This window comes from Hemitrygon akajei, chromosome 11 (genome assembly GCF_048418815.1).
Source record: "Hemitrygon akajei chromosome 11, sHemAka1.3, whole genome shotgun sequence".
Classification (NCBI taxonomy): domain Eukaryota; kingdom Metazoa; phylum Chordata; class Chondrichthyes; order Myliobatiformes; family Dasyatidae; genus Hemitrygon; species Hemitrygon akajei.
Genome location: NC_133134.1, coordinates 24,604,870 through 24,619,445, shown reverse-complemented (window position 1 = coordinate 24,619,445; position 14,576 = coordinate 24,604,870). Strand labels below are relative to the sequence as shown.

General features: G+C 38.3%; 1 protein-coding gene across 2 annotated transcripts in view; it reads right to left on the bottom strand.

The window, feature by feature from the left end:
- The window catches only part of dcun1d3 (defective in cullin neddylation 1 domain containing 3), a 40,381-nt gene extending 25,862 nt beyond the window's left edge, over positions 1 to 14,519 (bottom strand). The window contains exon 1 of one of the 2 annotated variants that reach the window (XM_073060469.1): positions 14,389 to 14,519. The gene's annotated coding sequence lies outside the window, so the exon portion shown is untranslated. Of the gene's footprint in view, positions 1 to 14,095 lie in introns of both variants that reach the window. The other variant, XM_073060470.1, reaches the window with a different exon arrangement.
- Between the last annotated feature and the right edge of the window lie 57 nt (positions 14,520 to 14,576).

Genomic DNA, 14,576 nt, shown 5'->3' with positions numbered 1-14,576 from the left:
ATCTTCAATTTTCTCTATAAATTCAGATGCAGAAGAACCTAACAGTTTTATCAGAGGCTGACAAAACCACAGGACAAGGATGAGGGGAAAAGATACAAGAGGGATCTTCTTCAGCCAAAGCATCTGGAATGCACTGTCTTGAGATACAACTGAAGTTGCCTCACTGACAGCATTCATGCATCAGTCATGCAAATTCATTCATGCATTTGAATCACTCACGCATAAAGGACAGAATCAGAATCAGGTTTAATATGTCGTGAAATCTGTTGTTTTGCTGCAGCAGTACATTGCAATTTATAGTAATAACTATAAACTTCAACAAGTATATATTTTAAAAAATGAGTAATACAAAAAGTGAGGGAAAAATACTGACTAAGTGTACATGGGTTCACTGTCCATTCAAAAATCTGATAGCAATGGGGAAGAAGCTGTTGCTGAAACATTGAGTGTGTGTCTTTGGGCTCCTGTACCACCACCTTGATGGTAGCAATGATGTAAGGGCATTTCTGGATGATGGGGGGGATCCTTAATGATGGACACCACCTTTTTGAGGAATCATCTTTTGAAGGTGTCCTAGATATTGGGGAGGCTAGTGCTCAGGATAGAGCTGTCCGAGTTTATAACTTACTGCAGCTTTTTCCCCGATTCTGTGCAGTGGCTCATCCATAATAGACATCAATTCTACTAGTTAGAATGCTCACTGCAGTACATATGTTGAAATATGTGAGTGTCTTTGGTGACGTACCAATTCTCCTCAAACTCCTAATGAAATATAGCCGCTTTGTAATTGCCTTCTTTGTAATTGCTTCAATATGTTGGGTCCAGGATAGCTCCTCAGAGATGCTGACACCCAAGAACCTGAAACTACTCACCCTTTCCACTTCTAGTCCCTTGATGAGGACTGATGTGTTTCTGGAAGCCCACAATCAATTCCTCGATCTTACTGACGTTGAGCACAAGGTTATTGCTGTGACACCACTCAACCAGCTGAGCCATTTCACTCCTGTACACCTCATCACCATCTGAAATTCCATCAACAACAGTTGTGTTGTTGGTAAATTAATAATGGCATTTGAGATTTCCCTAGCCATACAGTCATGGGTGTAAAGAGAATTGAGAATTGGGCTAAGCATGCTTCCTTGAGATGTGGCAGTGTTGAGTGCCAACGCTGAGGAGATTTTACTTCTGATCCACATAGACTGTGGTCTCCCAGTGAGGAAATCAAGGATCCAATTCCAAAGGCCTAGGATTTGGAGCTTTTAATAAGTAGTGACGGTATAATCATGTTAAAAGCTGAGCTGTAATCAATAAACAGTAACCTGATTAAGTATTACTATTGTCCATCTGATCAAAGGCTGAGTGGAGAGCCAGTGAGGATGTATCTGCTGTGGACCCATTGTGGCGATGGGCAAATTTCAGCAGGTTCAGGTCCTTGCTTAGGCAGGAGTTGACTCTAGCCATGACTAACCTCTCCAAGCACTTCATCACAGTAGATCTGAGTACCACAGGGTAATAGTCATTGAGGCAGATCACCCTGCTCTTCTTGGGCACTCTCCTAGTTTGAAGCTGGTGGGAACCTCTGAATACAGCAATGCGAAATTGAAGATATCCTTGAACACTCTCACCAGCTGGTTGGCACAGATTTTCAGAGCCCTACCAGGTACACCATTGGGGCCTGACTCCTTGCGAAGGTTCACCCTCTTGAAGGATATTCTGACTTTGATCTCTGAGCCAGAGATCACAGGGTCACTGGATGCTGCAGGGATTCGCAGAGATGTAGTTTTATTCTCCTTTTTTAAAAAGGTGCATAAAAGGCAGCTAGCTCATTTGGGAATGAAGCATCACTGCCATTTATGATGTTAGGTTTTGCTTTGTAGGAAGTAATGGCCTGCAAACACTGCCAGGGCTAACATGCATCTGATTCTGTCTCTAACCTCAAACAGAACTGTTTTTTGGGCTCTTACAACAGCTTTCCATAGGTCATACCTGGACTTCTTGTATAAGCTCTGGATCACCAGTCTTTTTTTTTTTAAATATATTTTTATTGAAGGAATGACTCAATACAGAATACATAGTCTTGAATGCCACAGGTCTAGCCATCAGCAGATGACAAATCTCCTGGTTTATCTGTGGCTTTTGATTTGGGTATGTTCTCGAAGGCACATAATCATCTTCACAGGTTTTAATGGAAGTCAATGACAACTGTGGCATATTCATTCAGACTCTTAAATTAATCCCTGAATATTGTCCTGTCCACCGACTCAAAGCAGTCGTGTAAACACTTCACCACCACCTCCATTGATCATATCTTCTTGTGTTGCAGTCTTTAGTTTCTGCCTATACACTGGAAGTAGAAGTACAGCCAGATGATCGGACTTTCCAAAGTGTAGGTGTGGGATGACATGGCAAGTATTCTTGATGGTGGTCAAATGTGTTGGCTCCTCTGGTTCCACAGGTGAGATGCTGGTGGTAATTGCTCAGAGACTTCAAGCTGGCCTGGTTGAAATATCCCGCAATGACAAGGTGTGCTGTTTCATGCTTGCTCATCAGTGCTCAGCTCCTCCAGCGCCTGTCTAATGTTGGTCTGAGGTAGAATGTACACCGCTACCAGGACAATGGTCGAAAACTTTCTTGACAGATAAAATGGATGACATTTGACTGCTAGATGTTCCAGGTTGGGTGAGCAGATTGAGACCAAGACCTGTCATGTTTGTACATCATAAGTTAATCATAAAGCGTACTCTACTTCCTCTGCCTTTAGAGACTGAGCTGTCATGTCTTTGCAGAGAACATTGAAGCCGCTGAGCTGCAGTGCGGCGTCTGAAATAGCAGTTGTGGGCCATATTGCCATGAAGCAAAGTGCACAGCAGTCCCTGATTTCCCTCTGGTAAAGCAACCTCCAGAGACTGTACATTCCACAGCAGGATAGTTGAGTGGAAGTCTAAAGCTTCTTCAGTTTAATCGAACTTGTAAACCGTGGCGGCATCTCTCTTCCACTTTTTAAAAGGAGAACTATATTCGTGACCCGAGTCTACTGTCCAAAGTTCATTGATGAAACCTCGTTTCAAAGTACTCGACGAACACCAAGTGCTGGGCAAAGGAATTAATACAGAATAATGCCCATTACTAGTCACTGATAAGTTGGATCGGACAGCCCATTCTATGCTGTACAGTTCAATGATTCTTATCTATCATTTCCTTAGCTTAATGTACAATATACCATTATTTCTAGGGAGTCACATATTGCTTTCAACTGCTTTTTTTTCCAACTAATTGCATGTAAAATAACATTGAGCTTGTTTCAAACTCCATTTATATAGTTCTATATTTTGTCACTTTGCATCTCTGCCAGTTTATAAGATTTGCTTGTTTTTGGCCTTTTAAAATGGTTTATTTTTAAGTTTTTAATGATATTCGTTATTAACTTTTGACAAGGAGAGCCTTAATTCCCATTGAGTCAATTAGATTTGCCCAGTCTACCCTAGACGTCTCTTCATTAAAATAAAACTTGCTCAATTTCATGTCTTCTTAGTAACTATTTCACATTTATCCTTTTTGAATGCTACATTGAACTCAAATTATATTATGATTATTACATAAACATTTAAACACCTGCTGCATTAATCTGATGTACACAAAGAATAGTCCCATGTGATTTTCTGCTGTTGTTATTGTTGAACTTTCAAGGACTTGCGATGTGAACCTGGAAATTCCCATCCAAATGTTTTAATACCAAGTCAGAGGTTGTAAAGCCTAATGGAAAAGGTCAAAACAAATAGCATTTGTAAAGGAATGAATGTAATTTTGGAAGCTTTACTAGGTATCATACAATGCTCCAAAAGTTGTGTAAGGGTCAGAGAGGAGGATAGAAGTCTTGAAATATTTTCTCTATACTCCTTAAAACTTCCTGGTGAGCCAAAGATATATGGTGTGATTTCCAGAGCTGAAACAAGTTGTAGCTGTATCACGAATAGATGTTAAGCTAGTTCAATAACACATGCTACACAAAGGAAAGTAATGCAAAGTTACATCTGAATTTCATCAACACTTCTATGGAAACCAGTAAAAGGTCTGTGAGTGATAGGACTAATGGTAGTGTACATATGGGGAAAAGTGAATCACATTTTACTTCTATTGAATTCTACTAATATTTTCCAAACAATTTGACCATTACAGCAAAAGTTATGATACTGCAGAATTCAGAAACCTACAGACAAAATGAACTGGAACCACAAATTTTCAAAAATAATGAGTCTCATTTTCCTTATGAATTAAAAAGGTTTACAGTCATCACATCTCAATACCGTGACTAGGTTTAGGGTAACAGAATAAATTCCAAAATTAGCTAATTTTTCAGATGCCAAACAGCAAACAAAAAGTGTCAGTGACACATCTCCCTGTTTTTTCCAGTACAATTTCTACAGTACAGTTTATACATCAAGACTGCAAGCTAGAACTAATGTAACTATTTACTGGACATCTGTGTGGTTTATCTACAACATTCACCTCAAAACACTTCAGTACCATGAAATCTTTCAAATCCATTAGAAGGCTGAACTAATGACCATCAGCATCCATTCTCAGGGTAACATTCCAAGCAATGTGACTATTTACACTCAGCTAGTTCCATTGGGTGGACACATCAACAGCATGCCTAACACCAAAATCTCAAAACAGATATGCTATCCTGAACTCTGCCACACACAAGAAATTTTCTTTGTTTTGCGCACATTCTCAAACTCATTGAAAAGTAAATCCACATCAACTCATGAGAATATGTGACCATTAGCTACTCAATGTTGAGTGGCATCTAGGAAAGCAGAAAGCATCTTTGACAGGAACCAAGCAGAGATAGATGAAAGAACTCCAAATAAACCATCTGCTGTAAAGTAACTTCTGCTTCGATGCAACAAAGTCTGAGGTTCCCAAGAGGGTCTTATCAGCCACTTGAAAACCCACAGAAATGGAGCAGCAGCAAGTCTTCTCAATCCAAGAGATTGCTTTTTAAAAAGATCTTTGTATATTCATAGACATGCTGTGCACTAAAATAGAAGGAAAACAAAAGCCTTGTGTATTCATTAAACTGGTGAAGAAGTTGTCTATATTTACACTACAGGAAAGAAAATGTAACATTAGTGTTTGCTACAAGAGAATTAAGAGTACAAGATAAAGAACATTTTACTACAATTGCAAGTTATATCCTGTTAACAAAAAGGGCAAATCCAGTCTGGCTAATTATTGCCCGGTTAGTCTACTCACAGACATTAGAAAAGTGCTAGAAGCTGTCATCAACAATGCTAGCAAGCAGTACTTACACACCAATAAACCATTCATTGATGCCCACTTCGAAATTCACCAGAACTACTTGGACCAAGGCAGTAATGAAGTTTGCAGTCCAAAATGGAGCAAACCACTAAATTCATAGGCAGCACATGAGTATCTGCCCTTTACATCAAGACAGCGTTCAACTGAATGTGGTGTCAAGGTACCTGGGCAAAACTTAAATCAATAGGCATTAAAAGGGGAAATTCTCCAGTGGCTGGGGTTAAATCACCTGAAAAGCAAGATAGCAGTGGTTGTCAGGTCAATCATCTCAGCCCCAGAGCATCCAGCAGGGTTCCTCACAACAATGGTGTATGCCAAACTTTCCTTGGCTTATTCATCAAGAACTTCCTAGCAAAACACCATGAATATCCTAAGGCCACCACTGACTGGAAATGTAAACGGCACCATCCATATAAATACTTCAGCTACAGGATCAGATCAGAAGTTGGGTCGCTCTCAGTGAGCAACTCCCTTCCCACCATCAAGGCCTTTCCACCAACTGCAAGGTGGACAGAAAACTCTTCTCTTGTTTGGATGAGTGATGCATCAACAACTCTGAACTAGTCTGACACCAGTTAGTGCAATGCTGCCTGTTTGATTAGCGCCCCTTGAACTATGTTTCCATTACCAATTGAGGTACACTGTGCATCACTTCAAAATACTCACCCAGAGATGGAAAACCTAGGCCAAGCACCAGTGCCCTAGCCACTTTTATACAGATTTTGTCAAATAAAAGCAACTCAGTGTTACAGGGAGGGTGGGGATATGTTTCACTTCAGCTCTCTGTACCGTGATTTTCGCCATTCAAAGCTGCAATCTCTGCACAAGCTTCAAGAAATGTAAGTTGAAAAACAAAATGCATTTATCCATTTATTTTCCATGACAGCCAGTTTTATTCCATTTCTCACGTTTTTAGGTAGCGATCTATGGATTCTACAAAGACAAATTACCATTACCTGATCACCATGATCTGTAAGTTTATTGAAACAAAAACGATGCACTTGTCAATTCCATATGACAAAGGGCAAAAACATTTTGCTCAATTGTACACACGAGAAAATCTGCAGATGCTGTAATTCCAAGATGCTGCCTGGCCTGCTGAGTTCCTCCAGCATTTTGTGTGTGTGTTGCTCAATTATACCATGACTTTTCATATATGTTAGCAATATATCAAGGTTCTGAAAATGATAATTTTGCCTATATTGACAGCATATTTATTTATAGTTGTAATCTCTCAGACTTGTGTGACATGATATAAAATCAGTTTGCTTTGGCAAATAATGAATCAAAAGAAAAAAAACTACTACAATTTGGTTGCTAAACCAAGCAGTATAGAGTGCATATTTCAAGGGCTTTATTTTATATGTGCGAACTGACCTGTTTTCATTCCAAAGAACTATCAACATTGGCAATAACTGGATCTAAACGACTCTTTAATCAGATTGCTGGCAGGCATAGGTTCAGACATCTTTACCTCCATTGCACCCCACTCACTCATGCCAATCATTCCTAATGTAGCAAATTGAAACTGACAAGAGACCAAATCTGAATGCCAAACTCAACACTCCAACATCCCTTTGGGAAACAACAAAGTAACAATAAATCAATCCATCTCTGGCCCAGAATAACACCACTACCTAGGCAATGTTGTTAACAGTGGACCATACAGATTGATATATTATAAGACCATAAGATATAGGAGCAGGATTAGGCCATTTGGCTCATCAAGCATTTCATCATGGCTGATCCATTTCTCTCACCGCCCCAATCTCCTGCCTTCTCTCCGCAACCCTTCATACCCTGACTAATCAAAAACCTGTCAACCTCCACCTTAAATATACCCAATGACTTGGCCTCTACAGTCGTCTGTGGCATGAATTCCACAGATTCACCAGTACGTACATTTGCATGTAGGTTTGCTCCAGGTGTTCCACTTTCCTCTGGTTAGTAGGTTATTTGGTTATTGTAAATTGTCCTGTAATTAGGCTAGAGTTAAATAATGTTAGGTGGACTGCTGGGTAGTACAGCTCATTGAGCCAGAAGGACCTGCTTTCTATTGAATAAAGCAATACATAATAACTACCACAAACGTTGGAAAATCTGCAGATGCTGAAAATCCAAGCAACACACACAAAATGCTGGAGGAACTCAGCAGGCCAGGCAGCATCTATGAAAGAGTACAGCTGATATTTTGGGCTGAGACCCTTCAGCAGGACTGGAGAAAAAAAAACAGTCAGAGTTAAATGGTGGATAGAGGGGAGGGAGAAACACAGTGATAACCATCTCCGACAGGATCCCACCACCATGCACATCTTTCCCTCCCCCCAACTTTCTACTTTCCGCAGGGATTGCTGCCTATGCAACTCCTTTGTTCATTCGTCCCCCACCACTGATTTTCCTCCTCGCACTTATCCTTGCAAGCGGAACAAGTGCTACACCTGCCCCTACACCTCCTTCCTCACTACCGTTCAGGGTCGTAAACAGTCCTTCTAGATGAGGCAACACTTCACCTGTGAAGCTGTTGGGGGTCATATACTGTATCCAGTGCGGCCTCTCGCTTATGGCAGAGACCCGGCATAACTGGGAGATGTCTTCACCGAGCACCAGAAAAAGAGGGATCTCCCAGAATGGCCTCTACCGTCAGAGTGAGTACATGCAACTGTACATCACAGCTTGGTATGGCAACTGCTTTGACTGAGACAACAAGAAACTACAGTTTGGACACAGCTCAGCACATCATGAAAACCAGCCTCCATCTCCACTTCTCACTGCCAGTAAGATTCAAAGACCCAATCTGCCCTGGACATCCCATCAGACAAAAGATACAACAGCCTGAAAACATGAACACTAGGCTCAAGGACAGCATCTATCCCTCTGTTGTAAGACTACTGAATGGCCCCTTCTATGATAAGATGGACTCTTATCCTCACAATCTAGCTTATGGCCTTCTGCCTTATTGCCTGCGTGGATTGCATTTTTTCTGTACTTACACACTTTATTCTGTTATTGTTTTAAAACTTGTACTATCTCAGTTACTGATGCAATGATTTATATGAATGGCTCACAATATAAAGTTCTTTCCACTGATACGATAGTATGTAACTCATGCATGTGACAATAACAAATCAGTAGGTTTTTCCTCAACTCTCATGAAGAGGCCCTAACCCTGGTCGTTTGCAAATTACAGTCCTGCTATCCTGAAACTAGCATATTGAATCTGTAATGCACTCCCACCCTCACAAGTATTTATTGTTTAGGCAAAGAGAGTAAAATTGTACTGTATACTCTATTATTGAAGTACTCTGGAATTCCACTAACACAAGAATTTATGAAAATATGGCATTTTGTCCTTTTTGAGCTTTTTGTAGAAGATTGTAACATCACACACATTCTAATTTCAAATACTTGAAATGTCAGAATCTTTTCTCAACCATATGCATTCATATTCATGTTTTTCAAACATTGATTTAGTAGTTGTATCTATTGTTATAGAACCCTCACATCTATAAAAGGTCTCCCCCCCCCCCCCCCCATTCTATTACCACCCATTTTTCCATTTTCCTATTTTCTGCTCCAAACTGTCACTCTGGGATGTTAGTATCATGTAACATTGAAAATTTACATTTTGGTCACCATCTGCGATTTTACCAACAAAACCTGTGTTATATGCAAATATACAGATGTTTTTTGAGCTGCGCCTAGCCACAAGACAAGGCAGCGTACACAAGTGAGAAAGACTGGCTGGTTAAGAGGTCCCACAGCTACAACATTGGACTTGGCCTCAGCAAATCCAAGGAATTGTTTGTGGATTTCAGAAAGTGGAAGTCAGGAAAGCACATCCCTCTTCAGCAGTATGCTTTTTTTGAATCCAAATAATTTAGTTTGCAAGCAAAATCAGAACAGCAATATTCTGTTCTGACCTGCTCAGTGCAAAGGTACTTTGAAACATGACCTTAGGTATTTATTATCCTATTTGCTAACTCATCATTTTTATTTTCTTACCATACCTACATGAGAGTGTTCCTTCATGTCACTTTTCAACATTCAATGAAATCTAATTACTGTCCTAACTGAACTAAATCCTGATTTACTTTCTGTTCAAGGTATTCCTTTGGTTTCTATAATTAATAACCGTTCCCCTATATTTGCTCATGGATGACCCTTGAGCAAAAGCCATCTTTGAAATCATAAATCACTGCATTTGTAGAATAGCCCCGTTTCACCATGCTGTTTGTCCAAGCAAATTGATTTTTGTCTTCCAAGAGATCCATTTTCCTTAATCCAGGAAGGAAGCTGTTTAATTACCTTAATGCCCATGCTGACCTTACTTTCAAGTTACACCTGCCATAACTTAAAGGTGGAAAAAGTGTCAAATCTTATCAGAATATTATTAGCCTGAAAATTTCTCCAAATAGTGAATACAGCCAAACTAAGGAGCCATCTGATTCTTTAGGTACACCCAAAGAATGCACACACTTATAAGTATGGGGACACATTACAGACCCAAGATTATTTTTTGGCAATAACTGAAAATGGTTGTCATTTTCATTGAAATTTTAGAACTAGATGCACAAATTTGCTGTCATGCTTTCCTACAATAAAACAGTGACAAGTCTTTGATAACTATTCAGCTGTGAACAGCAACTGAAAATGAAGGTTCTGAGAAATATCATACAAGTGCAAATTTGCTTTGCATCTTATAGCCTAGCAATTGATATAAACTAATTGAACTGATGCAAAAACTGAGCATCAAGCTACATATTAGTTAACATCAAAAGTATGAGAAAGTCGCAGTGCTAAGTCTGCATCACATGCGTAAATGAACACAAGTACTTCCACTGGACTAGAGGATGGGGTTACATCCAGCAAATGGGTTGAAAGAACATGAATCTCAGTGGATGTATGCCTTTAAGTATATAAATATTTAAGAGTTCTGGAAATAAACAAAAAATATGAATTTATGGATTAATCAACTTTTCACCTTAAATTATTTCTATATTTATTTTGCAGAATCCAACAGCAAGGGAAATTAATATACTTTTTCCTGGCCCTCAGGAATTTAAGTTATTCTCCTTTTACTTCCCCCTACAGCCCCAATCCACAGGACTGCCAAAACTTTTTAAATGGATGGGTAATTTCAATCAGAGATAGAAGATTCTCATGAATAATACTTAGTAGTTGCTTTGAATGATATTCATAATGGTACTTTTGTACTGTATTCAACTTTGCACAATACAATGCCTTCAACTGAGACCTTTATTCTATGTGTGATTGGTACTCCATCACCCACAGCATTACTTCAGTAATGTGAAAACCAACAATTGTTATTCAGTTGTTCAACAACAGATAATGGTTGGCCAAAACATGGTGCGTAAAAAGATTTGCTTAAAATTCCAAAAGAAATAATTTTGATGGAGTGAATATGTTTACTTAACAAACACTATTTTGTTATTTGAATATTAAGTTTCTGTTAAGAGCTAATAAAAATAAATTTACTATATTTAGAATCGTTCTTAAAAGTCAAAATCTGAAATGTTTCCTATAGAATGACCATCCATATGTCTTGAATATAGCTGAAATTTTTGAACCCAATTATATCTATATTACAGCCTTGAAATGTTGCAACACGTCGTCCAGGGTAAGCATTGGTAATCAGTCTATAACCTACTGTATACTGTTATGGCTGATCAGGTTAAATAATTGAAATTGAATGCAAATGTTGCCCAATGATACAAGAAAAATGTTTGAACATCTCAATCAAAGATGTAAACAGATGAAGCTGAACACCAAAACAAAGACGTAGAGATGGCTTATCAGTTTATTGTGACTTCCATGAAAGTCTTATCTCACTATCTGTAAAACAATGACATTCATTCTTTTGGATTAGTATTTTGTTTGCAACTATATGTACCTCTACTAGTCTCTGATCAAGCATGACACATTGCAAATTACACAGAATTAAAATAACATGAGGAAGTATGGTGTAACGAAACCATTTCAAAGAGATGTCTTTCTAAAGACATGGTGCAGAGATTCAAAGGGAAATTTAACCATGTCCGGAGGCATGGTCTCCAGTGGCAGAGCTGCACCTCCCAGCAACCCTCTATTTAACCCTAGACTGATTATGGGACAATTTACAATTACCAGTTCACCTATTAACCAGTAGGTCTTTTGAGTGGGGAAGGAAACCAGAGCATCTGGTTGGAGGAGGCTGCAGTCACCAAAATATTCAAGTACACGGATTTTGCAATGGTGAGTTTGTAAGACATCGTGCCAAAATGTAAGAATTCACAAAAGGTTAGTTGCACAATAGGGCAAGCAGATAACTATGCACATATTTGTGTTACTTTCACCCACCAGGGTCTCAGACAATAGACAGTCCTAATTAAAATACATCTTCTTTGATTTGGTGCATGGCTTCAACTACAAGAATTTAAATGAATCCCCTTCAATTTGCAAACTAACATGCCACATCAGCTAGAAATTGTTGAGATTTAATTAGCCAACAAGTTTTGATATTGCTGAATTTAATATTATTTAAGAGATTTAAACCAGCCAGAAAGACAAGATGTTACATACAATGAGACTGAAGTTTGATTTATAGGCAAAATTAAGTCACTACTAGCCTAACTGACTTTAGCAATTTTCTGCTTAAAATATGGTACAGATATAACTGTTACATTTTCCATCTTTGTTCCCACTGGGTTCTTTATACTCATCATTAGATTACGGGAACAGGTATTCTCAGTAGTTTATCAGTGTTCACTTATAATATTCATTCCTTGCACATCCTATTATTTCTAAGAAAGCTCTAGTTACAAGCTTGAGCTCTATATTTTCTTGAAATTTCTATTGTAATTAAATACATCAGTATTAGTCCCTAATCAAACTAAGTATTTATCATAAATTATATGCAGCATTAAAATACATACCAATTACTTTTTCCGACTACAAACAGAAGGTCATTCTGAATGCATTGAAAGCAGTTCTTTTCACTGCAGTACCAGGCACTAGCTACAACATGGATCAGTTACATTCAATTTTTTTTCATCTGTGAAATATCCTCAATTTACAGAACACATAACAGGAAACGTTTCAGACATCAAATGAGCATTCCAGCAATGAATTGGCAAAAATTTAATTAAAAATCAAAAGTCATCAGGACTGGTATTGAGATGAGATCAGTGAAACTGAGTTTGGTCAAGTGACTTTCTTAAAATAAAATAGATTACTTAGCATAAAAGTTTTTGAATATATTTACTGACATTCCTATCTGAGCTCATAAAAGGTGTGGCAGAATGTAAGAGTGATTCACGTCAATTTCTTCCGATCATGGAAGCCTGGAAGCGTTGAAAAGAAACGCTGTCCCTGTCCCCAAAGCCAGATCATTTCTCAAGTGGGAATCGATATTCAAATAAAAGTTGAGACTGGAACAATCCAAAAAAGGGGAAATGCACTAATATGGCTAGTTACACATGTTCTGGTAGTAAAATAATAGTTTAATCCAATTATGCTATAGTCCAAAAACATTCAGGGTATTTTATTGAAATCTGAACTTGCTGCAAAAGTAAAATCATAGAAATTTTTCCACACAAAGTTCTTTAAACTAATGTTTACATATTAACTTTAAATATCACAGCTTAAATACCCTTAGATATTTAAAATTAATTTGTTGTATCATATAACCTTAACCATGGTTCACAGGTAATTTGGGCTTGTCTCAACATGTTTTCAGTTGGACATTTCAATGCAGTTCGGATAGCAATCCTGCTTTACTATCAATAGTGATTCTTTTAAAACAAGATGTACTATCTTCTAAAGAAGATCAAGGAGGAAGAAAGTGTCCTAGAGATTAAAGCCAATATTTATCCCTCATATGACACTACAAAAAAAGAAAATGTGGTTATTATTACATTGAAGGTACTGTTGAGCACAAACTGAGTGTCACAATCTGTTCAATAATATGCTCACAAAAAGATCAGAGCATTGTAAAGTTATGAAAAACATTTCAGTTTTGTTTTTAAATGGGAGGAAATCACTTACTGCAATTTCTACAAACATACTGACTTAATAATGCATGAACACAAGCTCCTCAGTTTTAGCTTACTTTAAAAATAAGAATTATTTCATAACAATAGTTTTATTTTTGAAAGTATAACATATGTATCATTGGGAACAGTTGAGAATTTCAGAAGCACAAAACTCTCAGCAGTATAACAGGTGCAGTCAGATAACATTATATTCTCAACAAACAACTCAATTAGTTTCTCTTCCCACACCTTCACGATTAGCAGCTTCTTTTTAGAATTAAGTGATCTCATATAGGATGACTGGTTATATCTACAATGGATCACAATCATAAATTAACCTACCAAAAATAAATAACCACCTCCTTAATAAATCATTTTCCTTTCTGGCTTCCCATTGAGAACTTTTCAAAACATAGCAAGATCACGGTTCAAAATCGTTCTGTATCTTTGAACGTTAATTTTATTTAGGAAAGAAATGGCACAGGCTGTCGCTTTTTCAATTCCCATGACATTGGGAAAAACATTAACTCAGGTTCTTACTATAGGACACAATCCAAATTTAAATACCCAGTACTCGGGGGAAAAGTTGTCTGATAGATCTTAAATAAAACTGTATAACAGCTGGGTTGTTCTTAGAGTTAACTTCGACAGACTTGGATTAATTGTTAGCAACTGTCACCGTTACCACTCTATATAATTTCGACAAGTATTATATCTGAAAAAGCAAAAAAAAAACTTACAATATGACCGCAATCAAGTCGCCATTCTATACAGCGGGAGAATGAACAAAACACAGATGCTGTTGAGTTTTAACGGTGTTCAGGGTTAGAGTCAGAGATTGTACGCAGTCACTGGAACAACGACGGGCTTCCCTTCGCCCACTTTGGTCGCCCCAGAGAGAGCAAAACCAGCAGTAGGCCTTCTTACGACATCACGGTGATAAACCCGATACTTTTAGAGACATGCCTCTCAAACCGCCATTAACAGATAGGAAAATTACGATTTCAAGAAATGTATGGATGAAAACACCCACCGTTCCGCAGATAATTTAAGGAGACAGAAACTTCCCCTCATCACTTCCTACTGCGCCGGGCACCAGCTTTTCGCCTGCGCATTACCTCATCAAACCTTGTGGTCAGATCAACAGTGACGCAAGACGTAGGCGGCGCTGGTCCTGGGGAAAGGAAAGTGAAAACAGACACCTTGTTTTTCAGCGTACAT